The 16,975-nt window shown below is 37.5% G+C and overlaps 1 protein-coding gene across 3 annotated transcripts in view; it reads left to right on the top strand.

Annotated features, from left to right (window-relative positions):
- The window catches only part of LOC139690735 (uncharacterized), a 31,705-nt gene extending 15,878 nt beyond the window's left edge, over positions 1 to 15,827 (top strand). Inside the window, exons 4-6 of one of the 3 annotated variants that reach the window (XR_011701498.1) lie at positions 4,862 to 5,039; positions 5,825 to 5,923; positions 15,777 to 15,827. The gene's annotated coding sequence lies outside the window, so the exon portion shown is untranslated. Of the gene's footprint in view, positions 1 to 4,861; positions 5,040 to 5,824; positions 5,924 to 9,047; positions 9,412 to 15,776 lie in introns of those variants that run through there. The other 2 variants (XR_011701497.1, XR_011701499.1) reach the window with 2 other exon arrangements.
- The last annotated feature ends 1,148 nt before the right edge of the window (positions 15,828 to 16,975 follow it).

The raw sequence follows: 16,975 nt of genomic DNA, 5'->3' as shown, positions 1-16,975 counted from the left end.
CAGATCGCTTGTTCACTTTTTTAAATACCTTATGTTATGGGCATTTTCCAAAAACATCGAGTGATGTACACAGAGAGGCGAATAGCTGATATAAAACAAGAATAGACAATCCTAAATTGGAACTTGCGGCACTAAGTCGCCGGAATAAAAATTCGTTTCAGTATGCTCATCTAATGCGTATCTGTTGGGCAACAAATGCTTTTGTTCATTTTAGTATAGAGATTTAATGAAGAATTAATGAAACATACACCTACTGAGTTTATCAAGACGATTATGCTAGTCAGAGAATTACGATTCGTATTTTTCATACTTACATAACTCAATAAAGTTAACTCAGTGAATAATCGTACTTTGGTTTCATTGAAAACCATACTCTTTTGAATGTTCATTCGAGCGTTAATATGCCCATAACTTATTGACTCAGGACATTTAGGAAATTAGAGGAAGAATTCTCCTACCGCGATAATTTTTTTCCGTCTGAAATTTTTCTCCTTGGAAATTGGGCAGAAGTTTACAAATTTCTATTTTGTAAGAAACACTATTCAAAGTTGCCTAAAATAAATAGCACGCGACTGGAGTATTCATGTATCCTTTTATTGTGTAATTGGAGATTCATCAGACCCCATATTTTTGTATTAATCTCATTAATGGCTTCCATGACTTCATCTTATGTAATTGATTCCAATGAACACCTGATCGATGATTTACATTTTTGTTCGCTTCTATTCTGATAACAGCTATTGGATATGCCGAAAGAACATATTTTTAAAGTTATTGAAATTTCATCTGGGGTATCAAATACACATGCATTGTATTCCAAGGCTTGGGTAATTTTAAGAAAACTTTTAATAATTACAAATTCCCAAGGTGATCTAGATTCCCGCACTCACTATTTCGCTTAACAATCAAAGTTGAGTTAAATGCTGGCTCTGTCTAATATTTGTCTCCGATTTTCACTTACCGATACTGCAGTGTCTTTTTTTTAGATTTCCCAAAAAAGTCACTACTATGATGCTATAATCCATAGCCGCGCGATAGGGTCGATTTCGATACGAAATGTCAGTATTGGCGATAGAGGCGTCAAATTTCAGAACTAACCTTTCGGGTAGGGTGGACAGCAAATATGACATTTTTGAAATATCAAGTCTTGAAATTAAATTCCCTTGAATCTTTCTCCTTCGCAAAGACTAATCATTAGATATCACCATAAACCTTATTAAAAAATAATTTGAGGTCGCTGCACCATCTCTAATGATTTTTTGATTGGCTATAACTTCGCAGAAGCAGAGGCCTACACTCTGTGAAAGATAAATATTTATGAGGCAGGTTTTGATATTTATTTCCAAGGCAAAACCCCTGGGGCTACCCGAGGGTGGTGTTCCACCTTCTGTTCCTTGTGTTAAAGTTGAATGTCCTTACTTGACCTCTGATTATTCTCTGTTCGAGCTATAACTGCAGAAGCATCTAACTCGGTGAAAAAATAGATTTTAAAGGGGGGACCTTTTGAAAGATGTCTTTGCATGTCTGAAACCCTTGATAACTGCAGTTTGACGGTAAGCGCTACACATGTGGGTAAATGAAAAAATAGGACTATGGCAACGATGTTGGAGCTACAAAAGGATCATGTAACATATCTTCGTATATCGGTATTGCGGTTAATATTAAGTAGGTTTTCGATGGACACAGATTGAACACCGCTGCATTTCTAAACCTCGCCCAACAACTACACCCCACGCTATAATAAACACATCAATACCGCGTACATTCTACCTCAGTTAATTCCCGGCAGAAAGTATCAGTGGTTAAGTTTTTTTAATGCATATAATATCGGTCTAAGTATTGAATTGATGAGGTCTGATAATTATTTGAAAAATGCTGAAACTATTAAAATAATTGTCACATAAAGATGTCTTTCAAACACTCCTGTCTTCTTTCATCTTTCATCAACTGACCATTGCACTGAAATGCTAAGAAACGTTCCTTTATATTGGTTCCATCATCGTTATTTGGTCATTATTTTGGCGCAAAACTGTAGTCAATGGTGGTGACCTCACAGATTCACCGCCAATACTATAAGTTCAAACCGAAATGAAATAGCGGTGCCGTGTGGCTTCAGGTGATGACATTATTACGATTATGTTGACATTTCTTAATTATTGAAAGAAAAATGATGGTCAAACAGTTGAACTATAAAACGTTCCGCCATGGCCTAAAAGAACATTTGTAGGAAATGCTAAGTATGAATTCTTTTGTTCAATAATTTCCAATATAAAAAGTGTATTCTTTAAAGAAAGTTTTTCGGCTTCTCTGTGTCGATTTATTTTTTCTCTGCTTTGCTCCCCGTTCTATGATTACCATTTGATGTATGTTACGACTCACATGAAGAAGTTTTTATAACAGTTTCCTTGCTGTGGATGCGTAAAAATATCCGTGCCCGTCTTTTGGCGACACGAAATATGAATGTGCAAACGAAATAAAACTATTTCTTTGCATTGAAAGAAAAATATTGTAAAAATGTGATAATTCTCATCTTAATTCGTATTGGTACAGGAAACTGACAGGTCAAAATTTTTAATAATTTTCTGCTAATTTGTCAAGATTCTTGAACAAGTGCTTGCCAAATTCCCACTGATCGGCAGTAGTACTGTACTGCGCTTGAATTCCGAAATGCGTTACTAAAATACGAGTATGTCTACTGTTACGGTGGCAGTGACGTTTTGCGTTTCCGTGGCAGTACTATACTGGTTGCGCTGGCGGTGAATATTGGAACGCACCCCCAATGTAACGAATACCAATTTCATGATATTGTTAATTAATTAATAAATAAGTGCATTTTTTTCATTTTGTCAAACGGAATCTATGCTGACTCGATGTAGCTAGTTAAATTTGTATGTGAACTCAAATCAATTAGAAAATGAGGCGATCTTTCTTATCTCGTGATATTTTTCTCTTGTCACTTTGTCATGAGTAATTTTAGCATGAAATACTCCTTGTTGAGAAACTATTGCTCAGCTGTGAAATTAGTAGGGTTTCACTTTCTACGATTGGAATGAACAAAGAAGCCGAGAAAAGCACCCCGAAACTTTCCCGCCAGTTAATTGCTTTTTTGTTTGGTTCACCATTATAGTGGCTTCTTCCCACTTGGTTTGGCTTAGCTTATAAAGGCAATGGGCCTCTCCGCAACCCCTTTGTTGACTCGAACATTTTTAGGCTGAGTGTCACTTGCTGGGCCGAGTCGGTACCGGGAAAGCAAGAGTGTAAGTAGACGTAGTGGTGCAGCAAGTCTCGTCCGCCAAGTACCGTTTATAAAGCTTATTTCATTTCCGCAAGTTTTAATGCGATAATAAGATTGGCTGTGGCCGATTCCTGGTATAAGCTGCTATTGATGTAAATAATCCTTGCGTTTGCTTTTTGTCCGATTCTTGCGTTATGGAAAGTGATACTTTCTTTAGAGCCGACTAAATTAAAAAAAAAATTCAAACCGTGATTTGGAACTCGTTTCAAGCAGTTAAAGTTGTGACTAGCTGTCAGCGATTTGAGAAACCTAAAGAAAATGAAGAAATAACTTTATTTTTCATCATTTCTTTTCGCTCATCTAGGCTCACCGTGGGCAATAAATTACTCCTAATCTGACCTATTCCTTATTGAGCCATTTTTTTTAAGAAAAGAGATGAAGGTTTTAGGAAGAAATAGAGTTTATATAGATGGAGCTGTTTGGCAGTTTTTTAATTTAATTATTTAAATTCAGAGCCCACGAAATCTTATCATGCCTCACACAGCAAGTTAGATTGAATTTGGATTTGTTGAATGATGCGTTCTTGAGCAGTGGAACAGAAATTACGATGAGTGTCAAAGGAACAATTTCAGCTGTTGATTATCTGTTAAAATTAAATTGTTTAAAAAGCAGATTTAACAGTGGAATAAATTAACGGAAGAAGCTTTTGATAAGTGTCAGAGTGTATCGATTTTACCGAAGAGATAAAGAATTGTTTTCTTCCTTTCCTTTTGCATTTAAGTTCGTCCGTAATTAGTCACATGTCCTACCGTGAAATATCTTAAATTTGCATATTGGTAGTATAAATGACAAACTTTTAGGATCGATGAATGTCATCAAATTATTCGACATCTAAAGAAGTTTATTATCAGGAAGTAATCTAAGACAAGTGCAGAAACTGGGTGATTTCTTTACTACACAAGGCACAATTTAGGGGAAATCGTCTGTTCCGCTAAAAAGAATACGCTTAGTTATGCCCATAGCCTGAGGAAAAAATATTATTTGCTTGTCTGTTTGTTTTCTCCGTTAAATCTGCCCTCTCTCCCATGAGGTACGCAGTAAGAATCGAAGAGCTAAATGAGAGACATCTTCATTCGAGGCAGTGGCCGAGACTTCCGCTAAGTGGCCATCGCGCGGCAAGGTGCACTTTTTTCACATCGTATGGCGTTCGGTTTTCCTCCCCAAGCGGAATCTTGTAACGATCGGCGCTTCGAGACTTCGTTTTCGTCTTAATTATGTCAACTGTGAAAGAAGTACTTTATGCTGCATCCTTTTGGTGCAGAGAAGGAGTGTAGAGCCATATCCTCTTGGACGAGGAAATGACTATTGCCCTCGGTGTTTTTAAATTTATCCCATTCAGTTTTGGCAGTTGCTACTCAATCCTAAAATCATTCTGCCGTCATCGTATCCACATAAAGGTATATAGACTCAAGAAAATTCATTGCGAATTGTTCGCATTCTCATCGTTTCATTTTTAGGACGCATTTCCCTTGGGTCCAATGTTGCTTGCTCTCTGGTTCCTTTGTTTTGAACTGTTTTCACTGCCGGTAGTGAGCATTGTAATTAATCTTCCCTCTACTTTCGCAGGGCTAGAATGCGCACTCCGTTTCCTCCGCCTCTTTCGTTGCCCCTCTTTTGGGTCGGACTCGCGGTAATGGCGGTCGCGGCCGGGGCCCAGATCCCGGAGGGCATGCTGATAGAGGAGTCCATTGTCGCTCCTCCTCCGGAGACATCGCGGCAGCTCCAGGCATCGTCAGCAAGTCGGGTACTTATAAATGCAGAATAAGGCTTCCTCTTCACTTCCTTCCATCCCTTCTTGGCCGTCGCAAATGTTTTTCCGGAATTCTACTAATGGCCGCGTTTGTCGCATAAGCTTTCCGCCAACCAGTAGTTTCAATGGGTTAGTTAAGTTCCCTTCGAGGTGCCCGTGTTCAAAGTTGTTCTTCAAAATACTTGTATTACACGTAATTGGGCAATTTACTTATTAAAAATTGATTCTGTAGTTCGGAGTGTAGAATCATATCCTCTTGGACGAGGAAATGGACTATTGCCCTCGTCGCGACTTCCAATCTTCCAATCCAAGCCCATTACATATGCTTAAATACCTTACTGTATGTTGCTAACATTTTATTTATTTTTACTCATTTAATTCTTTTTGAATATCCATCCAAAACTGATACACAGCATAACCTCCAGATATTTAGGCTTATTTAAAATTTAGCAAAATGCTGAGAATAACAAAAGAGATTTTGATAAGACGCTTAGTTGAGATGCCCTTGTTGGGAGTTTGTTTTGGATTTTTCTTTAGAGACACTTAAAGAGTGCGCTTTTCAAAACTAGCTCCATAACAATAACTTTCCTTATCAGGTCATTGCCCCAGTTTTCCATAATGGCACATGCTCTTGCGAGTCGAATTTGATTGCTCTCAAAGATGATCGTATCCATTTAATGTTTTGCAACTGGATGGTGCCAGTCAGGTTTGCCAGTCTGAAATATATGCAAAATTTACAATTCTTTCAATTATGAAAATTTTGTATTCGGTCCTTTCAGCACGACGGACGTTCTATGAACACGATGGATGTTGACGAGGAGGAGGATCAGCTAATCAATGTGGAAGAAGGCCCGACGTGTTACGTGGAAGTCCAAGTGGTAAGATTACTTCACGTATTCTGGATAGGTTTCAGTGGACATTGATTTATTGTGGTTATTTATGGCAATCAAGGATGATACCGAACTTCCCTGCGTTAAATGTACCTTTTTCTTTCACCCTCGACCTCTTTTGCATGCTTTAAAGATTTTCAGAGGGTTTTTTAAATCAATAAATCTAGGGTATTGCCCTAAAGGAATCTCTTTTGTATTCCATAGTTTCATGTCAAACAGGTTTGCATCTTCTACAGCGAAGTATCACGCTAAAACGAAGGGCCTGTTTTTGAATGCCTTGATAACATTTGGATTTCAGGGGCTTAAACCTAATTTGGGGTTTCATTAATGAGTTAAAATGTCATTCTTTTCCTGAAAAGTTTCATGGTACGGGAAACTGCTGTTGGAGACTGCTTCATTTCTAGACTTATAAGATATATTTCCATTCAAATCATCATTTTGCATCAGTTAGTTAACTTCCTATGATTTTCAGGTGCTAACACTTAGCTACCGATTATGAAAATCATACTTTAGTGCATTGATAGCATTTGGACTCGGGGTGTCAACCTCGTTGGCCATGTTAGTTATTTTGTTTGCATTTATTAAGTTCACACACCTCATGTGGAATTGGAAAATTCGTTGTTTCAGATGTAACTTTGTGGTATCTATTTATTTTGAATTTTAACAAATGCATTCCACTCAACATTTCTATAAACTAGGGTTTAGATCTAACCTGATGATGACGTCTTACGTCGAAACCCGAGTCGTATCCAAATAAATGTATTTTGGAATCGCCAAGTATTTTTTAAATTCAATGAAATTTAGAATTTGTGAAATTATCATTTCAATAATGCAAATTTTGTCTGTAATCCGATTTTTGGAACTCTGTTTCCACTAAAAAACGAGGCGTTTCAGGCGTGATATGGCGGAATAACATGGTCAATTAAAAATAGCAATTTTCCACAAAATAAAGTAAAATACGACCGGTTTCAATGTAACTACACCATCATCAAGTGATGATGTAGTTAATTGAAACCGGTCGTATTAAATTTTCTTTGTGGAAAATTGCTATTTATAATTAATATGTTTTCACTTCCCGCCAGGGAACGACAATGAGTACTGGCTGAACTGGCTGGTTGGCTATCATCATAATTCTGACGAATTATGGACCCGATTTCAGACGCCTGCTTTAAGATGGTATGAAGCACTTGGCGGTGGTCACGTCATTACTGAATACGCTTCAAAGCCTAATTTTTCCTAGAATAGCTGGTATCATCGCTGTTTGATTAAGTTAATGGATATTACTTTCGGAATCGTTGATAAGGAAATCTTATACTAATCCATATTAGCTTCATGAATCCTGATCATAATAGGGACTCCCTCCGGGTAGTTGGTAAGTTCGGTCACTTTTTGTTTATAGATAGTCGATTGAAAAAGTTGTGCTCAAGATCTGTCCCCAGAAAATTATCAATTGTCAAGCAGGGAATGGCATAATTCTAAAAAAAATCAGAGAATATCCGAATTGATATTTGAAGTCGGATATGCAATATAATATTTTTAAATGGCCGATAATGAGCCGCTAATGGCCGCTAATTTTTTCAGTGGCAGAGAAATGCGTTCTTGAGCTCGGTTTAAGCGGCGGTTTCAGTGCAAACCCTGGCGATATGCATGATGTGCGACGAACGCTTGACTTGGTGGTGGCCACGAAGCAACTCGAACGTTCGGCGAATGACTGGTGAAATGACAAATCCTGTGAAATGTAGAGACTCCTACTCAATCCATCCATCCAGGATTATACATCGTCAGAGCCATTGCAAGCACATTTGCAATTTGCTCGCTCCTCCCTATCGCGAGGGAAATACTCCCGTCTACGATAAATCCACGGGCGATTGGCAATAAAATGTCATTTCTCGCCCAGATAAACTTTAGGAAAAATCAAACAAACTATGAGCTGTCGTGGTGGACGTAAGAAGAGAATGGTGATTAATTAAAGTGTGAACGGTAGGAACTGAGGTACTTGCATGCATGCACACATATATATATTTCCCTATTTTTAAAAACCAGGTAACTTTAATATTTGATAAAAAATTGAATTGGACGAAATAGGGAAAACAATGCAAGATGGAGAGAAATTGGGAATTTAAAGTGGTAAAATCCGATGTTTCTTCAATTTTAAAAGTAAGGTTATTTCAACTTCTGAGAGAGGAAAGGGCAACATAGTTACATAACCCAGGATAATATTGGCCAATAGTTGATAGTTTCCTATCTTCTTAATAAGGCTGCTCAATGTTCTTTGCGCTAAGATTGGTATTTAGAGTTACTCATACTCACGAAATTCCAATTAAATTTACAATTTGATGAATCAATTTCAAAAGTACCTATATTACGAAAATGTGCATACAGAATATATTTGCATGCTGTACGGTCGAATTTGATTACTGGACTATTATAACGAACACATTATTGAAAATTCTCGACGAATTTAGATTAAAAACCTTTGGTGATAAGTGTTGTTTGACTTTAATTCCATGCTCTGTGATTTATATTCAGTTGCATCATTGAAGCAGTAAACGTAAAATGCGTCTGATATGTATTTGTTTCCGTTTTTGTTAATCGTTATGTGAAACGGTCAGTGGTCTAAAAATATGTGTCACCCTCTAAGCGTGTGTTCTTGTGTTACAAGAAGTGTTTTCTCTTAGTTGTGCAATCACTTGTTTCCTCGTTGGTCTCACATAATGCACGGTATAAAATTTCTTCAACACCTAAATATGAATATTGATATATTCTTGTGATTGAAAAATCACGTCTGTGATTCATCTTTACTCAGATGTGTACTTCATGGTGTATGTTTTTTCTTGGTGTCATTTTCAGGCTAATCTCTCTATTGCCGTTTAAAATGTAGTGGTTCAAACATAAATATGGGTGAATAGACTTTTTTTAGCAATTGGCGGTGTGATTGAAATTCTGCAAACAAAAACGACTTGATTAGTTCCTTTCGTTTAATTGGTCAACGTTCCTTCGATTCGCGTCCACTCTGGTTTTTCACATTGCGAACTGAGCACCTAACACTATAGATTCTCTTCGGTGGGCTGGAAGGAAAGTGGTCTCAATTCACTTCCGAATGTTTTTTCAGACTCGTCGCATGGCTGGTCGCTGCATGGGCCTCGGCAGAACGCAAGTCTGTGTAGCCGGGATATACCTCCATCCCTTTCATCACGACTGCCAATGATTCTTGTATTAAGCCTAGCATCAACTGACTCATCGCCATTGTTCGAATATGTGATTGTGTTCGGAACAGTTCCACAGAACGACCAATCGTAAAAAAACACAGTTAACCTGGATTAAAACCTCACACGAAATCACAAAGATGTCAAATCCAGAACGGATTGAAATCTTATTATGTTAAACATTTTCTCCTCTGCAAAAAACGATCGTCAGCCAACTCAGGATCAAATGTTCCATGCATTGTTTGTGCTTTCATTCATGTGGTGTGTACAAAACTGTAATAAAACTCTTTTTAAGTGTTTTCTTTCTGTGATGGTTTTGTATGAAAGCCTACTGATAAAAAGTTCAACCTGAAATTAGCATAAAAAGAGAAATGAATGTTGGTTGTGCGTGCCTATAAAAATGAAACATCTGACGCTTCCTGTGCTAAGCAGTCAACATAATGCGGGGACATTTATATTATCCAGTATTCTCCATATTTAAAAGAAGAGAAATTTGTTATTAAGTCTGTCAAAAAGAATTTCGTGAAAAGAAAATAATTTCCGTAAAATAAGGTGACTCTACTGTTAAGGTTATAACAACAACAAGTGGTTCTAATAATTACCGTTGTTGACATAAAAACTCATAAATATTTTTTTAAGAAATGCATTGTTGTTTATCTCCTCAGGCAGGTTTGGGCTGAAAATAAGTATCAAATGATTTTTCCATTATCAACTCCGTATTTTTTATGTGTATCACGATGAGATGCTAATTAAATAAAAAATCATAGATCTTCTTAAGTCTGATGAAGCCAGTTAGGGTTTCATCCAATGTGTTATGGCAAAATACAACTTTTAAATGCTCTACTCGAATTTGTGATCTAATATTACGCACTGAATGTCAACATTCGATCTCACTGTGGAAGTACATATTGAATTTGTATGAAGTGTTATACTGTTGTATTACTTGGGGAATTGAGTAGGCGAGTACAGTAGGCGACATGGTACCAGTAGTTCAGAAGGGAATGAATTAATTCATTGCCCTATTGGAAGAAGAGGTTCTCTAATATTACCATCTTTATCTGTTTTTATGCAAATAACTGTGATTTCTGTCTGGAAAATTTTCAGTTTTTGTGTGTTTTTGAATAAGGAATATTGAAATTTAGGACATTCCTGGGATGACCTAAATGCGGAAGCATTTCGCGTAGTGGACTTCGAAGTAACCCACATTACGTATCAAAATGAACTATGAAGGAGAAATAGCAAATATAAAGATAAAAATGGGCAACCGTTAATGTATATTAGTGGTGTTGGTGAACTAATAATGAAATTAGCACATCCGAGTAATTATTGTGGGAAAATTGAAGTACCACGGCAAACATAATAAGTAATAATAGGATGGACAAACAAACAACCATGAACTGATGTCCTATCTCTGAAGGAGAAAGATGAAAAGCTTATATCCTTGCTAATAATTTTCGAATCCTTTTCCCTCTGAACTTGAATTAAAATATAGGCATTAATGTTTTATTCCAAAATGATATCTCCGGGTATTGCGCAAGATATTTTTACTGCAAATAACATATGTCCAAAAATGAAACATTGAAAATTCAGCGAGCCAATAATGAAATTGAATTTAGAATACGTTTATTAGGAATCAGATTTTGGAATTTCATAACATAAAAAAGGTTAAAGCAACAAATAGCTTCAAATGGGTTGAAGTTTCGGAAAAATCATATGTAATCTTGTGGCAAATCAATAAAAAACAAAAATACTTTTTTAATCAGCTCTGATTGAATTAAAAAAATTATGTTAACATTTCTACCCATCACTCTTGTATGTGATTGTATATCTTTATAATTCACTTGATAGCTGAAAAAGAACATCTACTCGTATTCAGCTCCGTTACTAAGGAGTTAAAACCTATTTTACTTAGGAAAGGGATTATAAGAAAAATCCACTGTTGCCTGCACATGTTTAGTAGTATTACTGTGAAAGAGCCTGGTTTCAAAATTTGTCCCATCCTCGTTATGTCGAAAAATTTGAAATAAGTAAACCACTTGTCCTTTTTAAGCTGTAAGCCTTTCCTATTTGTATTCAACGTTCCTGAGGAAACGGATCTCTTACCATGGCACTAAGTCAGACTATGAGAATTGTCAGAGTAGCATCTCTTGGAGAGCTTATTGTCACCTATAAATCGTTTGTATCCGGTTTGTCTTTTTGTGAAATTGTACTGCTGGAATGGGATTTTTAAATTTGCATGTTGAAAAGACGTTATTTTTCTAGGTGTATTTAGCATTCATATTTGGGTGATTGAGGTATTCATTACATTGGCTATGCTGTTGTACTGGTGAAATTCGAGAGCAGAAAATGTTATCCAATGAAATACCAGGCGATTTGAGTTACGATCGGCTTACTCAAAGGTCGCGGGTTCGCAACCTTACTTGGTCAATGAAGTTGAGTTAACTCATGTGATTCGGCTTATGGAAAGCCTGATTTCCCGTCAAATATGTCCAATGAGGTTTCCGGGAATAAAATGTTCACAAGAGATATCATTATCATGGACTGTCAATTCGAGGATTGGTATAACGTACAGCAGCTCGTGTAGCAGCTCTCCAGACTATTCTCTATACTGCCAAGTTCTGCATTCTTTATTTGATACGGTATTTTCCAATGCTTGCTTCTCACAGTTCATCGTAGCCTGCCGCTGTGCTTCTATTTGTTTCCTCCAGTTATGGTCTTTGATGATAAATCTTGCCTCTGGATAGGTGTAATTACTTTCCGATCGTCAGTGCCCTCCATTAGGTTCTCTTTCGCTCACCCTTCGAAGTACTTTTTCATTTTTTATCCTGCCTATACATTTTAGTTTCACCTTTTTTCTCAACTGCTATATTTTCGAGAGGTATCTGAAGAGCGAAAAAATAAATATTCACGTAATGTAACTTTTTCAATTGAGCGCTAATTTTAGGTTTATCTTTTATAACGAAATTGTCGAAACTGTGATGCTTTAAACGCAACAATTTCAGAGTGTAAAAATCATTCGCCTTGCGGGATTCTAACCCGGATACCTTGATATTAGGCCGAGTGCTATACCCAGTTGTTACCAAGACGTCCTCTTCAACTCGGTGATTTTGAGGGCTTTTAAGGATTAAGATGTAGTGATTTTCTGGCTAAAGCACTCGGCCGGATATCGAGGGATCTGGGTTCGAATCCCGGTTAAGACGATTGATTTGTACTGTCAGAAATTGTAATGCACATTTAGCGGATGACTCCATCAAAACGTATTGTCGCGGCATCTCCCGCAGTTTCTTGGAATCTGTGATGCTAAAGTTAGAATCTAGTGCGATGATAAGGCTAAATGTGAGTGTTGTCAGATTTCTATAATTCTCAGGATTCTATATATTATCAGCAAAATGTGCTGACGAATTTATCAATCTCAACTCTAGCTGAGATTTTCACCATAGTAGTTTTTTTGGCCTAGTGGCGGTCGATTTTTCGAGTTATTCCTATGCGAGACCCGTGTGGTGTAGTTATTGAGACAAATTGGCCGAGCAAGTGTTCTGGGTGTGAATTCCTCGCCTTCGTGGAACCGACGGAAATTTCATTTGTATTGATTCTTCCCAATTCAGGTAATTTCTCAGAAAATCTGTTTACTTGATTCCATCGCTCGTAATCTGAGCCTCACGACCCGTTGAAATTGCCCTCGATACCCTCGCCTCGCGGCATCACCTGATGTCACCGCTTATTTGCAGCCATTTATAATTCAAGATACGGCCCTATATAACCAAGAAGAAGAGCTGCATTAGTCTCATTCCGGGTAGCCACGCTTTGACCACTGACATGAGGTTTTACGTTGAGGTTTTGGCTTTGGTGATAGTGCTTCGTAGGGATGTAACGGAAGGGCTGAGGCCATCCACGGGGCATCTTCTGGAAAAGTCGCTGACTTCGTTGGAAAGACTTTTATTTTTCTTTCATTCCAGGGTCGATCAGATGAGCCTCGATTCAGCCTTAGGGGTTGCTATTGCCAAAGGTTTGTTTTTCAGAATATTTTATCGGTAATTATTGCTTTTGGAATTATGTTTGCTGCAAGCAGAAGCGAAGTAACGATTGAAAAAATTGATCATTTGTCATCCGTCCAGAAAGTTCATCCAAAAGTTAGCGGTCGGAAACCTTAGTCAATCGTCTTTGACCAAAAGGTCTCCTTAAATATTCACTATTTTAGGTCCAACACATTGCTTATGTTCAAGTTTTTCAAAATTTTACATTTCTTAAGTCCAAAACTTGATACTTTTAACATTGAGAGAGCAGAAAAAATTCTATGTATACCGATCTCTAGGTTTTGATTTTGCAATAGTTGTTCATAATATTAGTTTCCAAAAAGTTAGCATATTTCTTGGAAAGGTCGGCATGGGTCTGGATTTATATCATAATTTCATTATTTGAACCTAACGCTTGCTTCCTGAAAGTGCCTAACATCCACACATTTCCAATTGAATTTTTGTAGCTCCTATTACGTGATATGTGCAGCTGAATTTATACTAGGGTGAATGACTACATTTGGATGGACTTGATGTTCTTCATGGTTATTCAGCTCTCTAACCATTTTTGTTTTTTTATTTAAACATTTTAGGACAAATATCTTCAGCTCTCCGTGGCACTAGCGGCAGATCTTCGCCTCCTTCCAAACGCATCCTTAAAAATTTGTTTGCCTTACAATATCGTTGTTCCACCCTCTTGCAACTCACGCAAGATATTCTACTACAAAATAATCGAAGTGGCTTCGTAAGTAAGTGTGCATTGCTTTTGTTCTTGGGTTATAGATAATTGCGATCATGATCATCCTTCGATGAAAGTTTGAAATTATCCGTTAATATACCTGTAATGACTGAATTACGAAATAAATGAGGTGAGGACGAGAGAGGATGAGGAGAACTCGGAGACTTGAGTTATTCGAGATTCTTCGCGTCGCTTTTCTAAAGCACTGATTATACTCCTTTGTTGGGGATTTCTTCATGGTTGAATGATTGGTCTAGGTAATTGCTAGAGCAACGTTATGTATTTCCGAAAAATCCTCTCCATGAATGGACCACGAAAGTTTTAATCAATTGGTTGCCGACTCCTTGGTAAAGATAGAAATGTACGCACCTGGTGCAATCATATAGGACTGAAAGTTTCTAAATTCCAAATAATGCAGTTTTATGTTTCCCCTAGTTGAAGTGTCAGCTAGGTGTTCATATTGTATGTGGTCTAAATCCGAAATCAATACAACGTATGCGGTTTTACAGACATTATTTTCCCTTCAGTGCAATGTGGCGCTCTTTATTTAAATATGTCTCTTTTGTTGCGTTGCTTAAAGAAACAAACGAAAATATAACGGGCCATTCCTGTACTTATCGACATAATGCTAGATAGTTTTAATCTGCCGCTACATTATCCATCTTCGTTAATATACCTGTAGTTGTAAAATGAGTTTCTTCTTATGATTTGCGTCATTTGGTAACCATGCTTTACCCACCTCGTAACAACGCGTTCATTCCTCGTGCGTTCCATTTTGTATAAGTTTTGGTCTCTCCCCCACATGCATGACATCAATGGATGTTTGTGATCATCTTTTGTTTGGTTCTTTTTTTAGGAAAGCGATATTCGTTTCATAGTTTCGAATACTTTTATTTTTATTTGGGTATAATTTTAATGTTTAATATTTTGCGTTGACAAAACATTATGCATTCATTGGGAGTATTATTTTTCTTTCCTCAAATTATTGTATGCTATTGTTTACCAAAAGCGAAGTATAGACCGCATACGTCAAGAACACCGCCGGCTAAAATAATGACTTCTTGTTCGAATCCTGTACTGATCATTGATGTGCCAGCGAATGATATTTTCCTCCAAAGAAAATATATTGCTAAATGGTTCCTGTTGCGGGAGCGTTCCTTTACAGTCATTATACAACTACCATATTTCACCGAAGAATGAATTTAATTTGCTGGAGTCTATGAAAACATTTCAGCTGTTCGTGATAGAAAAAAGCTTCGTGAATAAATAATGCTCTGCCCAGCCACAAACGAATTCCTTGAGTCATAATTACGCTGTACTACGAGGACTAATGATTGATTTACTTTTCGTGAGAAATGCTCACAATTTTTTGTGGAGTGCTCTCCTATTTATGAATCGAGCGCAGTAACCCGAAATTCTCTCATGCATTAGCGAATTCTCTCTTTGCAAAGAATACAAGATGAAAATTTAGAACTTCAGATCATGGAAGTAATCACACTGAGAATGATTCAGGCATTTAGTCAGAGCTTGATATACGAGCTCGTATTACATCGTAAATTGATACCTCTGCATCAGCGTGAAGCAGCTGAAAGATATATCTTCCTTCGGTCAAATTACATTCTTGGATTTTAACTATCAATTTTAGGGGAACCCTTTTGTTCACTCCTTTTTCGTGAAGGGAACATTGACGATTTCGAGTCAGTGACTTAATTAGCTATAAATTTTAGATGAGTTCAGCGTTGAAAGATATTTGATGTGTTGGTATTAAAACATTGTAAATTGTGGAGGAAAAGCTTGTCATGCTTAAAAAGGTATATGCGTGAATGATGAAAGCTAATTAGTACTCCCGTACCCATTCTTCTCTTTGTGACATGAACGCGCAGATCTCGGAAGATTGCTGGATCCATGGTATTGGGATACCGATACCCGAAGATTGGAATGCGACAAATCCTCGGAGCGATCGCCACCAAATTTTGTGTCCAAACAGCGGCTGGACCTGCCGGATGGTCCGTCATCTGACGGGTGCCTTGCTGATATCTTGGCTCGACCTTGCGAAGGAGTGGAACCTATTTGCTGGCGTGAGGAGTTTGCACCGGAAGCGTCGGCGGCCACGGGTTACGCCCTCACTCACAGACTAATTTACGCCCACGTTGCGAGAAAGGTTTGTTTAGTTTAATCAACTTAAAATCTGACCCGTGACGATGGGTGACTTCAGTTGCATATGAACACGAGTTTACATATGAAATTAATATTCAAGATTTTCTTCTCATGGGTTAATGTTTTATTTTGATTGTGACCATTTTCTCTTCCGTTATTGCCAGCTTGTTAATTTAGGATCTTATCCCGAAAAAAACTCTTTTCACCATTTTGTTCCATAATTTTATGTTTGAGTTAGTAAGTAGTGTCTGTCTTTGGATGGATGGCCAACGACAGAATTCCTTTCTCTTGGGTAAACTGCCTTTCATCTTAGTGCTCATCTTTTGAATTACTATTTTTTTTCAATTTTTACAGACGTAAGTGTTTCGGCGTTTGTTATACCGATTTTTCTCATTTCCATCATTTATTTTATAATATAGGGACAGCTCGAAACATCGTTTTTGTTCCATTCTAAAGTTTCAATGAAAAAATTTCAGAGTGTAAAAAATATCAGCCTTGGACGGGATTCTAACCCCGATCCCTCAACGAAATTTTGGGGGCTTTGAAAGAACAAGATGTTGTGACGAAATACTGTGCATGAAATACCACAGGCATTCGCAGTCGTGCGCGAAGCGCCACAGTACACGAGATTTAAGCCAACTTAAAACACATGGGTCGTTTTACCTTTTACAAATTCCAAGAAACTGTGGGAGATGCCGCAGCAGTAACCTTTCCCAGAGTCAGCCGCTAATATGCATTTCAGTGCAACTGATTTCAAAGTGTAAAAATCATCCGCATTGACCGGGATTCGAAACCGGATCACTCGATGTCCGCAACGACTACGTATGTCAGTGACATTGTCGGACTACCATTGACGGCCACTGATAACTACCATTGACGGCCGGAAATCGATCCGGGTTCAAATATCGGTCAAGACGGATGATTT

This window comes from Hetaerina americana, unplaced genomic scaffold, assembly GCF_022747635.1.
Source record: "Hetaerina americana unplaced genomic scaffold, ioHetAmer1.1.p SCAF_3, whole genome shotgun sequence".
Lineage (NCBI taxonomy): Eukaryota > Metazoa > Arthropoda > Insecta > Odonata > Calopterygidae > Hetaerina > Hetaerina americana.
The sequence above is the reverse complement of the archived record's forward strand: the minus strand, read 5'-3'. Positions and strand labels throughout refer to the sequence as shown.